Source organism: Pristiophorus japonicus, chromosome 15 (assembly GCF_044704955.1).
Source record: "Pristiophorus japonicus isolate sPriJap1 chromosome 15, sPriJap1.hap1, whole genome shotgun sequence".
Lineage (NCBI taxonomy): Eukaryota > Metazoa > Chordata > Chondrichthyes > Pristiophoridae > Pristiophorus > Pristiophorus japonicus.
This window is the reverse complement of record NC_091991.1, coordinates 93,739,966-93,756,985: the sequence shown is the minus strand read 5'-3', so window position 1 is coordinate 93,756,985 and position 17,020 is coordinate 93,739,966.

The following is a 17,020-nucleotide window of genomic DNA, read 5'->3' as shown; positions in this document are numbered from 1 at the left end:
AGAAATAGGGCATCTTCCTTTTTTTAAAAAAAAACATTGCAGTACCCTGAGCAATCGGGTAATGAGTGCGCTCCTGTCTCCCCTGCTTATATAGAACATTCCCATGAATGGCAAGTTCGATCTTCCATACCTGAGTAAAGATTACACACAATTTGCATTGGCTGTTGAATAAACCTTTTGCCCTACAGTGCTTTTACATAGGAAATGGCCTGCAAATTTAACTTTAAAAAAAAATCTATTCAAGCAACCTCTTTCAAATCACATGTTTAATCATTGTCTAACTCAACTTTACCAATTCCTGCTGATGCCAGCTCAAGTTTTAAAGCTTGTATCGAATACCTCAACAACAACTTGCATTTATATAGTGCCTTTAACATAAAACATCCCAAGGCACTGCGCAGGAGTGATTATCAAATTGAATTTGACACTGAGCAATGTAAAGATATATTAAGACAGGTAGGTTTTAAGGAGTGTCTTAAAGGAGCACAGAGATGCAAATGGTTTAGGGAGGGAGTTCCAGATCTCTGGTCCTAGGCCATTGAAGGCATAGCCTCCAATGGAAGCTTAGTTCAGGGTCAAATAGGATGCCAAGGTTGCAAACAGTCTGGTTCCACCTCACAGTGCCCAGGGAGAGAGATGGAGTCAGTGGCTTGGATACGGAGTTTGTGGCTGGGACTCAAGGCAATGAATTTGGTCTTTCCAATAGTTAGTTGGGAGGAAATAGTTAGTTTGCTCATTTCGACACTGGATGTCAGACCAGCAGCATGACATCAGAAGGTGATGGTGAGCTAGTACATGTGGAACCTGATGTGTTTTCGGATGATGTCGCCGAGGGGCAGCATGTAGATGAGAAATGAGGCAACCAAGAATGGATCCTTGGAGGACTCCAGAGGTAAAGATGTGGGAGTGGAAAGAAGCCATTGCAGGTGATTCTCTGGTTATGATTGGATTGTTAGGAATGGAACCAGGCAAGGGAAGTCCCACCTAGCTGCACAATGGAGGAGAGGGATTGGAGGAGGATGCTGTGGTCAACTGTCAAAGGTTGCAGACGGGTCGAGAAGGATGACAAAGGATATCATGGTCACAGTTATGCAGGACATCATTTGTGACATTGGCAAGGGCCATTTCAGTGCTGTGGCAGGGTTCAGACATGGAGTTGCGGGATACATGGGCATGGTTTTGGAGACAACAACAATTGAAGAACTTGAGAGGAAAGGGAGATTGGATGTGGTGTGGTAGTTTGCAAGGACAGAGTGGTCAAGGGTGGGTTTTTGAGGAGGAGGGTGGTGATGGCAGATTTGAATGGAAGGGGAGGGGCAGTACCTGAGGAGAAGAAACCATTAACAATACAGGTTGAACCTTCCTTATCCAGAACTCCTTTATCCGGAACCACCCCTCGTCCAGAACCATTCTCGGCCACGAGGTGGCACATGCGCAGAACTCTGCCATGAACAAATTAAAGTCGTTCCTCGCTGCCAACTCCCACAATCGCTGACCTGACCCCGTGCCCCAATGCCCTCCCCCCCCCCCCCACACACACACACACACACAATGATCTCTCTGCTGCATTCCCAGCCCCAAGCCAGACAGCTTCAATTTCCCTTGCTCAGTACCTGCACCATCCAATTTAATGTGACCACCCCTCATCCGGAAAAATCCCTATCCAGAACAGGCCAGGGTCCAAGGGTTCCAGATCAGCTAACATAGGGCCAGGAAGGAAAGTTGGGTGGTCAGCAGTTTGTAGGAATAGGGTCGAGGCCGTATTTGATTCCCTGCAGTACTTACCATTAATACTGCGCCGGCCAACAAAAGGTCATCCAGTCTAATCCCAATTACCAGCTCTAGGTCCGTAACCCTGCAGGTTGCAGCACTTTAAGTGCCCATCTCTTAAAAATGGTGAGGGTTTCTGCATCCATCACTCTTCCAGGCAGCATAGATACTATGACCCTTGCATACCTTGAATGAGAAATGCCAAGGAGCTTTTTTAGTGCCCTGTCCTCAGCCTGTCAGCACTAGAGATGCCTCTTACTGTACTGCTTTCTCTGGCTCCAGCACGAACCCATGTGCAGTGCCTTGCTTCTAGGGCAGGCGTAGGCAGTGTTAAGCCATTAGCTCACCTTGGATACTTCAATGACTCAAGTTTTATTCAAGTAGTATGATGAATAAAACTCTCTTCACACGGGTATATTATAAATAGCATAAAGATACACTAAAGGCAATTCCACAATCCAATGTTCCAGATGGAGCATGGGGTACAGTGTCATGGTAGTGTGACTTGACTATCATTTACCCATCTAAAACTGGATGGTGGTGGTTTTATTTTTAAAAGGTTTGTGAATGCACGTGAAATGGATCTATCAAACACATGTAGAAGAAATAGGTTGTCCTGTGATGCTGGGAATTTAGTTCCGATTAGCCCAATAAATTCATTCCCAAAAGTAGTGAAAAGTGGCAACTTGTAATATCTGTTTCCATTTGCACATTTGTTGCTCATCTGCCATGTTTGTGCAAGGACTTCAGCCTTCTACAAGTGGTGGAATGATCATTGGCTCACCTTGGCCATGTTTGTACAATATTAGCTTTTACACTTATTTGTAGCTTAGTTCTAGACCTTTTGAAACACTTCACATGTCTTCATCTCCCTGGGGCTTCGGCTTTATTTTTAATATGTAGATTCCACGATACTACAACTCATACTAAATGAGTGCAAAATCTGGAACTAGAAAGGAATAGTTACTGTAATATTCATACAATACTATTATAGTAAAATTAATAAATTACCAAACTTGGCAATTGCCAAGTCTGGGAGCCACGAAAAGATGTTCTACCTTGGCTGTACTTTTCTTCTTCCAAGATGCTCTCTGACAGAAGCTGTAACTTCCTGTAGTTAGGCCAAAAAAGGTACAGCCCATAAGACTGGTTACATCTGTCAATCAAATCATTGATTTCACTCTTCAAATGATTTATTCACAACTGTCTTTCAGTCTATGAAAGGAAAAAGAACCTCATGGCCACCGAGTGTTATTCTCGTAGCAAACAAAACATTCCATTTTATAGTAGCAATCTTGCAAAGTTATCTGTGTCCTTTTTGTCCTCACAACCATATATGCTGCATCCCATTGGAGCTATGAATTCCTTAATGTGCTAACTACACAGAATAGCAGAATGGTGTTGGTGTCATCCATCTACCTCTTCTTTCATTAGAGCTAATAGGACTACATAAAAACATAAATAGTTGCAGGAGTCGGCCATTTGGCCTCTCAAGCCTGCTCCGCCATTCAGTAAGATCATGGCTGATATGATCTTGGCCTCAACTCCACTTCCCTGCCCACTCCCCATAACTCTTGACTCCCCTATCATTCAAAAATCTGCCTATCTCTACCTTAAATATATTCAATGACCCAGCCTCAACAGCTCTCTGGGGTAGAGAATTACAAAGATTCACGACCCTCAGAAGAAATTCCTCCTCATCTCCGTTTTAAATGTGCGACCCCTTATTCTGAAACTATGCCCCCTAGTTCTAGATTCCCCCATGAGGGAAACATCCTCTCTGCATCTATCCTATCAAGTCCCCTCAACCACCTATGTTTCAATAAGATCACCTCTCATTCTTCTAAACTCCAATGAATATATGCCCAACCTGCTCAACCTTTCTTCATATGACAACCCCCTCATTTCAGGAATCAACCTTGTGAACCTTCTCTGAACTGTGTCTAGTGCAAGTATATCCTTCCTTAAATAAGGAGACCAAAACTGTATGTAGTATTCCAGGTGTAGTATGCCCTGTACAGTTGTAACAAGTTTTTCCTACTTTTATACTCCATCCCCCTTGCAGTAAACACCAATATTCCATTTGCCTTCCTAAATACTTGCTGTACCTGCATGCTAACTTTTTGTGTTTCATGTACAAAGACCCTAGATCCCTCTGTATTGTAGTCTCAATTTAAATAATTTGTGTTTTTATTCTTCCTGCCAAAGTTGATAACCTCATAGTTTCCCACATCTGCCAAATGTTTGCCCACTCACTTAGCCTGCCTATAGCCCATTGCAGAGTCTTTGTGTCCTCTTAACAATTTGCTTTCTCACTTATCTTTGTATCATAATTACAGTCTCTGTCACAGGTGGGACAGACAGTTGTTGAAGGAAAGGGTGGGTGGGAAGACTGGTTTGGCGCACACTTCTTCCACTGTCTGCGCTTGCTTTCTGCTTGTTCTCAGCGACGAGACTCGTGGTGCTCAGCGCCCTCCCAGATGCTCTTTAAGGGCCACAGCAAGCATTTACCAAGAAGGCAGCTCCTTCAAGATGGCCAAATGTGGTAGGACATAAATCTGCAAGTGGCCAAATAAAATAGATGAGAAAAAGATAGGGAGATTGTGGGCAGGATGGTGGAGTGGAGGTGTTGCTGCAAGAGTTAAATGCAATGAGGGGTGCCCCACAAGGACCTCTTCCTAGAGAAAGGAAACGGCAGCTATGGACAGGACCCTCAGGACCTTGGATCAGGTACAGAAGGTGGCACACTTCAAGGAGCTGCCAAGTTACAGATGGAGCCTTTCCTCAGGCAGATGGCTCAGGAACACATGTCACAAATTTCTTCAACTTCGAGATGTGTGCAGTTACTCAACATTGGTGCTCAATATTCAGGTGTAGGGTGGATGTCGGTGGAAAGGGTTGAAAGTAGTGACTGCCTTCTGAAATTTCAAATGCAGTGACAGCAAGTTGACTGCACTTTATAGATTGCACAATACACATTATATATTACACCATATACAGTACACAAAACACATGTTAAACATTATACCATACATATTATACATATAAAATCTCGCCGCCATGCTCCATCTCAGTCAACAAGCTCCCTGCTGGAGTGGAACTAAACTACAGAACCAGTGGGAACCTGTTCAACTTTCGCCATCTCTGGGCCAGCTCCAAGACCACCCCAACCTCTCGTCAAGCTGCAATACACAGACAACACCTGCGTCTGCGCACATACAAGGCTAAACTCCAGGACATAGTCGACGTATTTACTGAGGCGTACAAAACCATGGGCCTTACGCTAAACATCAGTTAGACAAAGGTCCTCCACCAGCCTGTCCTCACCGCACAGCACTGCCTCCCAGACATCAAGATCCATAGCGCAGCCCTGGACACCGTGGACCACTTCCCATATCTCGGGAGCCTCCTATCAACAGGAGCAGGCTTCGACGACGAGATCCAACACATGCGCCAGTGCAGCCTTTGGCCGCCTGAGGAAATGAGTATTTGAAGATCAGGCCCTCAAAACTGCCAACAAGCTCATGGTCCACAGGGCTGTAGTAATACCCGCCCTCCTGTATGGACCATGTACAGTAGACATCTCCCGTCGCTGGAGAAATATCACCAACGATGTCTCCGCAACATCTTACAAATCCTCCGGGAGGACAGGTGCATCAACATCAGTGTCTTCATCCAAGCCAACATCCCCAGCATTGAAGCACTGACCCACATTCGATCAGCTCTGCTGGGCAGGCCACATAGTTTGTGTAGTGTATGAATAAAGAGTCTGACCAGATACTGTGAGCTCAAAGTAAAGTGTGACAGTCTTTTATTGCAGGTCTCCAGAGTGCCTCTCCAACCTGTGAGGCCTCCTTAAGTACAGGTGCTCCCAAGGGATTGTGGGATCCCTTGGGACTCCAGGGGATGAGCCCTCTGGTGATTAAACAAGTTATTTACAGGTTTACATATATAACAACACTGCCCCCCCCCCCCCAAAGTTAATAGTGTAACTATTTACACGGTGAGTCGATCCGGGGCCTTTCTTATCCTGGTTGATCGTTTCGGTGCAAATGCTGGTTTTGGTGAGTCGTTTGGGCCCTCACTGGGCTGCTGTGCAACTGGCCTTACTGAGCTGCCTGGTGTGGTGAGTCCTGCTGGACTGCTGCGGGTGATGGGTTCTGCTTCGTGGTCAACCGCTGTGTCGGTTGCCACTGGTGTGGTGTTGGGTCAAAAAAGGTAAGATCTAATATGGATTGCTCTGGAATCTGAGTTTGGTTTGGTCCAAGTGTTTCTTGAAGATGAGTCCATTTGAAAGTTTGACCCGAAACATCCTACTCCCCTCTTTGGCCATGACAGTGCCGGGAAGCCTCTTGGGACCTTGTCCATAGTTCAACACAAATACAGGATCATTAATCACAATTTCGCGTGACACATTTGTGCTATCATGATATGTACTTTGTTGAAGCTGCCTGCTCTCTACCTGTTCGTGTAGATCAGGGTGGACAAACGAGAGCCTTGCCCTAAATGACCTTTTCATGAGCAGTTCAGCGGGTGGAATCCTAGTGAGCGAGTGGGGTCTCGTGCAGTAACTAAGCAGGACTCGGGATAGGCGAGTCTGTAGTGAGCCTTGCTTGATGGTTTGCACTGCTCTCTCTGCCTGACCATTGGATGCTGGTTTGAATGGGGCAGATGTGACATGTCCTTTGTGGGTCATGAACTCTTTGAACTCGGTACTGGTGAAACAGTCACTCACAAGGACATCAGGCAGGCCGTGCGTGGAAAACATGGCCCTCAGGCTTTCAGTGGTGGCAGCGGGCGTGCTTGCTGACATTATCTCACATTCAATCCATTTGGCGTATGCATCTACAACCACTAGGAACATTTTTCCCAAGAACGGGCCTGCATAGTCGACATGGACCCTAGACCACGGTTTGGAGGGCCAAGACCATAAACTTAGTGGCACCTCCCTGGGTGCATTGCTTAACTGTGAACATGTTTTACATTTGTGCACGCAGGATAAGTCCGCATTGATACCGGGCCACGACACATGGGATCTGGCTATCGCTTTCATCATTACAATGCCTGGGTGGGTACTGTGGAGATCACTAATGAAAGTGTCCCTGCCCTTTTTTGGTACCACTACCCAATTGCCCCACAGAAGGCAGCCTGCCTGTATAGACATTTTATCTTTGCGCCGCTGGTACAGCTTTATTTCTTCCTGCATTTCTAATGGGACACTGGACCAGCTGTGAAGCGTACAGTTTTTTTTACTAAGGACAGTAAGGGGTCCTGGCTCGTCCAGGTTCTAATCTGTCGGGCGGTAACTCTCTCATGCTTCCATTACCATAACTAAATCTGCGGGTTGTGCCATTTCCACACCCCGTGTTGGGCAATGGCAGCCTACTGAGAGCATTGGCACAGTTTTCAGTGCCTGGCCTGTGGGGGATGGCGTAGTTGTATGCAGACAATGTGAGCGCCCATCTCTGGATGCGGGCCGATGTACTCGTATTTATCCCCTTACTTTCAGAAAAGAGGGATATCAGTGGCTTATGATCAGTTTCCAATTCAAATTTGAGCCCAAACAGATATTGATGCATTTTCTTTACCCCATAAACACACGCTAACGCTTCTTTTTCAATCATGCTGTAGGCTCGCTCAGCCTTTAGACAGACTTCTGGATGCATAAGCAACCGGTTGCAATTTCCCAGATTCATTAGCTTGTTGCAATACACACCCGACACCGTATGACAACGCATCACATGCTAGTACCAAACGCTTACACGGATCATACAACACGAGCAATTAGTTTGAGCATAACAGTTTTCTAGCTTTTACAAAGACATTTTCTTGGCTTTTACTCCATACCCATTCATCTCCTTTACGCAGTAAGACATGCAGTGGTTCTAACAGTGTGCTGAGACCCGGTAAGAAGTTACCAAAGTAGTTCAGGAGTCCTAGAAATGACTGCAGCTCCCTCACGTTCTGTGGTCTCCGTGCATTCTCGATTGCCTCCCGTCTTCGAATTGGTGGGCCTGATGCCTTCCGCTGCAAGTCTTCTCCCCAGGGACTCCACTTCAGATGCCAGGAAAACGCACTTCGAGCGTTTTAACCTGAGCCCCACGTGATTGAGCCGATTAAGAACCTCCTCCAGGGTCTGCAGATGCTCGACGGTGTCCCAACCTGTAACCGAGATGTCGTCCTGGAAGACCACGGTGCGCGGGACCGACTTCAGTAAGCTTTCCATGTTTCTCTGGAATATCGCCGTGGCTGATCAAATCCCAAACAAACATCTGTTGTAAATGAAGAGACCTTTGTGCCTGTTGATGCAGGTGAGGCCCTTCGATGATTACTCCAGCTCCTGCTTCATGTAGGCCGAGGTCAAGTCCAGCTTCGTGAACATCTTTCCTCCCATCAGCATCGCAAAATAGGTCGTCTGTCTTTGGTAGTGGGTATTGACTCTGCAGGGAGAAACGATTGATAGTTACTTTGTAATCACCACAGATTTTGACGGTGCCATCTCCCTTGAGAACTGGAACAATCGGACTGGCCCACTCGTTGAATTCGATCGGCGAAATGATGCCCTCTTGTTGCAGCTGGTCCAGCTCGATTTCCACCCTCTCTCTCACCACGTACCATACTGCTCTTCTCTTGTGATGGATAGGTCGCGCCCCCAGAATTAGATGGATCTGCACTTTTGTTCCTTGGAACTTCCCGATGCCTGGTTCGAACAGCGAGGGGAACTTGTTTAGGACCTGGGCACACGAAGTGTCGTCAGCGGACGAGAGCGCTCGGACGTTGTCCCAGTTCCAGCCTTTCTGCACCACATTTGCTCATAATGGAGCTGGACACGGGTGCGAGCCAGTCCATTGACACCGCGAGTCCATTTAATTCAACGTTCAGCATTATCGGGGGACACTTTGTGATAAATGTGTGCACCCCATATACCTCTGCCTCCTCGGTCTGAGGCTCTGGTTCATCGTGATCCGCCGTGGATCTGTCTTCCTCTGCAACATGGTGGTTAACAGGATTAGCAGGGTTTGCAGCTCGCCTCCACATACGTTGGAGGTGACCTATTATTCCACAGCCCTTGCAAACGTATCCTTTGAATCGGCATGAATGGAAACAATCATCCCCGCAGCACCAACAAGGTGTTAATGGCCTAGCATTCATCACCCTTGATGGTGAACTCTCAGACATCTGCGGATGTGCAGCTGCAGGCATGTGCGGCCTGCCCTGTACGTTATGATTTGAAAACAACATTACTTTGTTCACAGTACTTGCAGCAGCACTTTTGTGCTGAGAGATTTGCTTGGTATTGGCACTGGTGGCGATGAACACTTGGGCTATCACTATGGCTTTACTCAAGGTTGGGATCTCTACAGACAAAAGTTTGCAAAGTATTACTTGATGGCCAATGCCAAGTACAAAGAAGTCCCTGAGCATGTGCTCAAAATGTCCTTCAAATTCGCAATGTCCTGCTCAGCGACATAGTTTGCCACTTCCTGGCCTTCAGACCTCTTGTACGTGTAGAACCGGTACCTCGCAATCAGAACGCTTTCCTTCGGGTTGAGTTGCTCCCGGATCAGTTTGCACAAATCATCATACAATCTCTCTGTGGGTCTCGCTGGAGCAAGCAGATTTTTCATGCGGCCATATGTTGGTGCCCCACAAATGGTGAGGAGGATCGCCTTTCGTTTGGCAGCGTTCGCTTCTCCTTCCAGCTCATTGGCCACGAAGTATTGGTCGAGTCGCTCCACGAAGGTTTCCCAATCATCTCCCTCCGAAAATGTCTCCAGGATGCCCACTGTTCTCTGCATCGTTGCGGTGGGATTGATATCTGTATCTCGTCACCAGTTGTAGTGTATGAATAAAGAGTCTGATCAGATAAAGTGAGCTCAAAGTAAAGTGTGACCTTAGTCTTTTATTGCAGGTCTCCAGTGTGCCTCTCCAGCCTGTGAGGCCTCCTTAAGTACAGATGCTCCCAAGGGATTGTGGGATCCCTTGGGACTCCAGGGGATGAGCCCTCTGGTGGTTAAACAAGATATTTATAGGTTTACATATATAACAGTTCGCATGTCAGACATCCAAAGCAAGTGCTCTACCCGGAGCTCCTTCACGGTAAATGAGCCAAAGGTCGGCAGTGGAACGTTACAAAGACACCCTCATAGACTCCCTGATAAAGTGCAACATTCCCACTGACACCTGGAAGTCCTTGGCCCAAGACCGCCCTAAGTGGAGGAAGTGCAGCAGGGAGGGTGCTGAGCACCTCGAGTCTCAATGCCAAGAGCATGCAGAAATCAAGCGTAGGCAGTGGAAAGAGCGTGTGGCAAACCAGTCCCACCCACCCCTTCCCTCAACGACTATCTGTCCCACCTGTGACAGAGTCTGTGACTCTCGTATTGGAATGTTCAGCCACCAAAGAACTCACTTCAGGAGTGGAAGGAAGTCTTCCCCGATTCAAAGGGACTGCCTATGATGATGATGATGATGACATATAAAATACACATGCATATAAAATACACATTACACCATACACATTGTACATTGAACATTAATCTATATACACTGTACATCATACATTACATGTTACACAACACACATGTACAAGACACATTGTACAAACAATGACGGACAGGTAAAGATCCTCTGGTACATCCAACCTGTCCCACGCAATTGCAATACCTTATTTATCACAATATATACACTCCACTCCTCCTGAGACCATGTGATATCCTGGAATACCCATTAGCCAACACACATTACACAATACACACTATACAACACACACTGCGTTAACAGGTTTACTATCTGTACAGTGTGGCTTTAGTTTTGCGCTAATGTTAAATCTGTGTAGTATAAATCAGGCTGGAAATGAACGTGCAATGTGTTACAGGATTTGTGCATTTTTTGTGTAATAATGTGTAACACATATTGTGTTTTTTGTAATGTGCAATGTGTACATGTATCAGGTGACATGTATTGTGTAAGTATACGTTAATGTTCATGTGTAAATTGCATACTGTAACATGTATTGTATAAAGTGACTTTTATATTTTGTATTGTGTAACGTGTAACACGTAGTGCAATGTGTAACGCATAGTATAATGTGTTATGTAAAGTGTCATGCACATTGTGTTAAATATAACTTACATAGCAAATTAAGGGTATTGTGTAGCATGTAACGTGCAGTGTGTTAAGGATATCATGTAATGTGTTATATGGATAGCATGCTGGCTACAAAACAGAAAACAGAGTGGGGTTTAAGGGTATTGACTCAGACTGGCAAAAGGTGGGGAAGGTGCTCCACAGGGATTGGTGCTGGGACCACTGTTTACAATTTACATTAATGATTTGGGCTCGGGAATCAGAAGTACTATTTCAAAATTTGTGGCTGATACCAAATTGAGTGGGGGTGGTGTAGCAACATACAGGAAGACATTCATAAATTTGCAGAATGAGCGTGTAATTGTTAAATGAACTTCAATATCAATAAGGGTGAGGTGGTGCACTTTGGTAGGAAGAATAAGGATGCCCCATACTTCTTGGATAATAAGAGTCAGAATGGGGAAGACCAGCAAAGGGATCCTTATTAGTCGGGAAATTGTGTTGGGGAAATTGATGGGATTGAAGGCCGATAAATCCCCAGGGCCTGATGGACTGCATCCCAGAGTACTTAAGGAGGTGGCCTTGGAAATAGTGGATGCATTGACAGTCATTTTCCAACATTCCATTGACTCTGGATCAGTTCCTATGGAGTGGAGGGTAGCCAATGTAACCCCACTTTTTAAAAAAGGAGGGAGAGAGAAAACAGGGAATTATAGACCGGTCAGCCTGACCTCAGTAGTGGGTAAAATGATGGAATCAATTATTAAGGATGTCATAGCAGTGCATTTGGAAAGAGGTAATATGATAGGTCCAAGTCAGCATGGATTTGTGAAAGGGAAATCATGCTTGACAAATCTTCTGGAATTTTTTGAGGATGTTTCCAGTAGAGTGGACAAGGGAGAACCAGTTGATGTGGTATATTTGGACTTTCAGAAGGCTTTCGACAAGGTCCCACACAAGAGATTAATGTGCAAAGTTAAAGCACATGGGATTGGGGGTAGTGTGCTGACATGGATTGAGAACTGGTTGTCAGACAGGAAGCAAAGAGTAGGAGTAAATGGGTACTTTTCAGAATGGCAGGCAGTGACTAGTGGGGTACCGCAAGGTTCTGTGCTGGGGCCCCAGCTGTTTGCACTGTACATTAATGATTTAGACGAGGGGATTAAATGTAGTATCTCCAAATTTGCGGATGACACTAAGTTGGGTGGCAGTGTGAGCTGCGAGGAGGATGCTATGAGGCTGCAGAGCGACTTGGATAGGTTAGGTGAGTGGGCAAATGCATGGCAGATCAAGTATAATGTGGATAAATGTGAGGTTATCCACTTTGGTGGTTAAAAACAGAGAGACAGACTATTATCTGAATGGTGACAGATTAGGAAAAGGGGAGGTGCAAAGAGACCTGGGTGTCATGGTACATCAGTCATTGAAGGTTGGCATGCAGGTACAGCAGGCGGTTAAGAAAGCAAATGGCATGTTGGCCTTCATAGCGAGGGGATTTGAGTACGGGGCAGGGAGGTGTTGCTACAATTGTACAGGGCCTTGGTGAGGCCACACCTGGAGTATTGTGTACAGTTTTGGTCTCCTAACCTGAGGAAGGACATTCTTGCTATTGAGGGAGTGCAGCGAAGGTTCACCAGACTGATTCCCGGGATGGCGGGACTGACCTATCAAGAAAGACTGGATCAACAGGGCTTGTATTCACTGGAGTTCAGAAGAATGAGAGGGGACCTCATAGAAACGTTTAAAATTCTGACGGGGTTAGACAGGTTAGATGCAGGAAGAATGTTCCCAATGTTGGGGAAGTCCAGAACCAGGGGACACAGTCTAAGGATAAGGGGGAAGCCATTTAGGACCGAGATGAGGAGGAATTTCTTCACCCAGAGAGTGGTGAACCTGTGGAATTCTCTACCACAGAAAGTTGTTGAGGCCAATTCACTAAATATATTCAAAAAGGAGTTCGATGAAGTCCTTACTAATAGGGGAATCAAGGGGTATGGTGAGAAAGCAGGAATGGGGTACTGAAGTTGCATGTTCAGCTATGAACTCATTGAATGGTGGTGCAGGCTAGAAGGGTCGAATGGCCTACTCCTGCACATATTTTCTATGTTTCTATGTTTCTATGATCTGGAGGTATAAATAAACAAATCACTAAATGTAGTAATGCAAGTAAATAGGCTATAAAAACAGCAAACCATGTGCTGGGGTTCATTTCTAGAGGGATAGAATTGAAAAGCAGAGAAGTTATGATAAACTTGTAAACAACCTTGACCATGTGGCGTACTTGGAGTGAATACTTCTGGTCTCTGTTATGTATTTAACCCCTTGTAACCTGCATTACACCTGACCACCAGAGGACCTACCTGTTGAAGTCTCAAGGGATCCCAGCATCCCTTGGGAGCACAGTCGAAAAGCAGGCCACCCACGAGGTACCTGCACTCTGGAACCTTAATAAAGGAGCTAAGGTCACACTTGCTCATTACACATAGTACTCAGTCTGACCATTTTATTATGAGCATAACAATTGGCGACGAGGTAACGAACAACCGTGCAAAAATGCAAAGAACAGTCGGCATCCTGGAGAAGTTCTCGGAGGGAGACGATTGGGAAGGCATCTGAAAAGCTGGTTTTCAGCATGCAATGCGTATGCGCTGAAAACCGGCTTTTCCGATTTGTCAAGTTTCTGGCTTGACAGATCATCCGCAGATCGAGAGCGAGGACACTTGCAGGGCAAGATTTCCGATATTTACGAATATCTTGCCCTGCAAATGTCCTTTAAAATCTTGCGCCTGTAAAAGCAGGCGTATAGCCTACTTTTACAGGCGCGTGTTTAAAAATACACACACACATTAAAAATAAAGTTATTAAAAACACTTTTTTTTAAAAACCCTCCCCACTACGGTAAGTTTATTTTAAGGCTTAATTTTAAAAACTTTTTTAAAAGTCAGCAAACTATTTTTTATATAACAACTTTAATTTAAATGAATGTTAAATGTGTACTTTATTTTTTTATTGTGTTTTGGGTGTTTGGTGGGGGGGTGGGTTCTCATTCATAGTAACGGAACTCCTATTGCTACGAATGAGAAATTATACAGTACCTGATTGGCTGCTCTCCCCAGATCCCAGCCTGTGCATGTGCCCACGTGCACGTGCTGTGCGCGCAGTCACCAGAAGCCTCAGGCTCGGAAGTTTGGACGGACACAGCAGCAGCAGGTAAGTGCTCATCTTTTTTCTGTTTTTAGGTCGTTTGCCCGCGGGAAGAGATCAACCGGAATTTCAGGGCTATTAATGACGATATTTGTGTGGAGCAGGCCCCTTCAGTGTAGCTCCAGGGGAGGCCATATTTCTGTGGAACAGGTGCCCTCGGTGTGTTCGTAGCTCCAGGGAAGACCATGCTTCAATTGGTTAATCTAAAAATCCAACATTGGAAACTGAACTTCATCTGTCCTATTTTTATTCCTCAAAATTACCAGTTAGCCTCCTCCCTCCAAAGTGAACTGTTCAGTTTAAAATTGATGCTTGCCTTGTTCCATATTGCTAGCTGTAATTTTGGAGGTTCCTCCAAATGACCATTTAGACAATGAGTATTGCTTGGCTATTATTTGATGCAGAACAAATTCTGCCCTCATATGCAGCTCCCACATTCACACTGCTCATCCTGGGTCACTGGATAGGGATATGCAGCAGGAACGATGGCTGGTTTTCATTCTCAACACCTCCTCCCTCTCCAGCTCTGCGATGTAAGGGCAAATTGAATCATCCCTTTCTGTTACTCCAGCTAACTGACTGGAGACTGGATATTGAACCTGGGATCTTCTGGGGTTTTTTTTAACCTACGAAAGAGCTAATTAAAAAGGAAAAGTCAATTGTGTGGTGATATATCTATACTTCTAAATACCAGCTCCCACTTGTGCCTCTTGCATTTTGCTGTGTATTCTCATCACATAAAGATAGTGGATTGAAATTAAATGGGTGAAGATGTACTTTAAAAAAAAAAGCCTCCAGATTTAGACGAGGGGATTAAATGCAGTATCTCCAAATTTGCGGATGATACTAAGTTGGGTGGCAGTGTGAGCTGCGAGGAGGATGCTATTAGGCTGCAGAGTGACTTGGATAGGTTAGGTGAGTGGGCAAATGCATGGCAGATGAAGTATAATGTGGATAAATGTGAGGTTATCCACTTTGGTGGTAAAAACAGAGAGACAGACTATTATCTGAATGGTGACAGATTAGGAAAAGGGAAGGTGCAACGAGACCTGGGTGTCATGGTACATCAGTCATTGAAGGTTGGCATGCAGGTACAGCAGGCGGTTAAGAAAGCAAATGGCATGTTGGCCTTCATAGCGAGGGGATTTGAATACAGGGGCAGGGAGGTGTTGCTACAGTTGTACAGGGCCTTGGTGAGGCCACACCTGGAGTATTGTGTACAGTTTTGGTCTCCTAACTTGAGGAAGGACATTCTTGCTATTGAGGGAGTGCAGCGAAGGTTCACCAGACTGATTCCCGGGATGGCGGGACTGACCTATCAAGAAAGATTGGATCAATTGGGCTTGTATTCACTGGAGTTCAGAAGAATGAGAGGGGACCTCATAGAAACGTTTAAAATTCTGACGGGTTTAGACAGGTTAGATGCAGAAAGAATGTTCCCAATGTTGGGGAAGTCCATAACCAGGGGTCACAGTCTGAGGATAAGGGGTAAGCCATTTAGGACCGAGATGAGGAGAAACTTCTTCACCCAGAGAGTGGTGAACCTGTGGAATTCTCTACCACAGAAAGTAGTTGAGGCCAATTCACTAAATATATTCAAAAGGGAGTTAGATGAAGTCCTTACTACTCGGGGGATCAAGGGTTATGGCGAGAAAGCAGGAAGGGGGTACTGAAGTTTCATGTTCAGCCATGAACTCATTGAATGGCGGTGCAGGCTAGAAGGGCTGAATGGCCTGCTCCTGCACCTATTTTCTATGTTTCTATGTAGGTTTTCACATAATTAAGTGGAGGAGCGGGTGTAATGGACGAGATAGTAATAGATAGAGAAGACATACTAAAAAGATCACTATTATTAATGTTTGCCAAGTTTGAAGGTCACATTGTCCAGAATGCATCCTAGGTTGCTGAAAGAAGCGAAGGTAGAAATAGCGGAGTATTGGTCACAATCTTTAATCCTCATTGGATCCAGGAGTAGTGCCGGAGGACTGGAGAGTTGCTAATGTTATACCATGATTCAACAAAGGAAAGAGGAAACCAGGGGCTAGATTTTCCACGTTTTTTGCATTCATAACAACCACTTAACGTCCATTTTACTGCTGAAATGACATATAACGACGAGATATCGCCATTTAGCCACAAAATGTAAACTGACGACCATTTTTCCGACACTTATTGCTGAGCATTACTTTCCCCATGTGTGTAACGCCAGGAAAAAATAATACGGTCCAGCCAATTTGTTGGGGTGGAATCTTCAGAATGGGCGAAACCAATGCCCATAATATCGGCCAGCGTTACTTTCCGCACATAATTAACGCCAAGATTCAATAATACCGCCGGCCCACTTTATTTTGTCGTAAAGATCACATTTGCTGAAACTAACACCCAGGAGATCAGCCAGCGTCACTTTCACCACCTCGCACACATCTTGCCCACAATATCGCTCGCCCCCAAAAAAAGTAGAACTGTTCTGAACGAATCACAGTGATATGGACGCCATGTTCTAAATCACATGTCATATCATTTAAAAGGCTGCTCTGCTTTAACCTCGGGGGAGTTTCAAATGTACTCTAGAGATCTTTGGAGGTGATGTGAACATCTTTATCGTATTGTGGATGATTGGAACTTAATACGTGTCTTCATCAGACATTCATACTTTGTGACAAATCGATGGAAAACAGATAGCTATTGGAATGGGGCCAGTCCTTTCTCACCCTCTCTGATGATCAATTACATGCTGCAGACTCGAGATGGCAGAAGGTACACTCCACAGCATTATGTGCCCAATGTAAGACATGCCATACTGATGAGGAGGACCAGACGTTACACCCACCGCAAGTACAGAGAGAAGCAGTCTTACCTCAACTTGCCTGACACCACCTGCCTTCGGAGACTGCGCTTCAACAAGGGAGGTTTTCACTGAGGTATGCCAGCACATAAGGGGAGATCTGCAGCCAGCCAG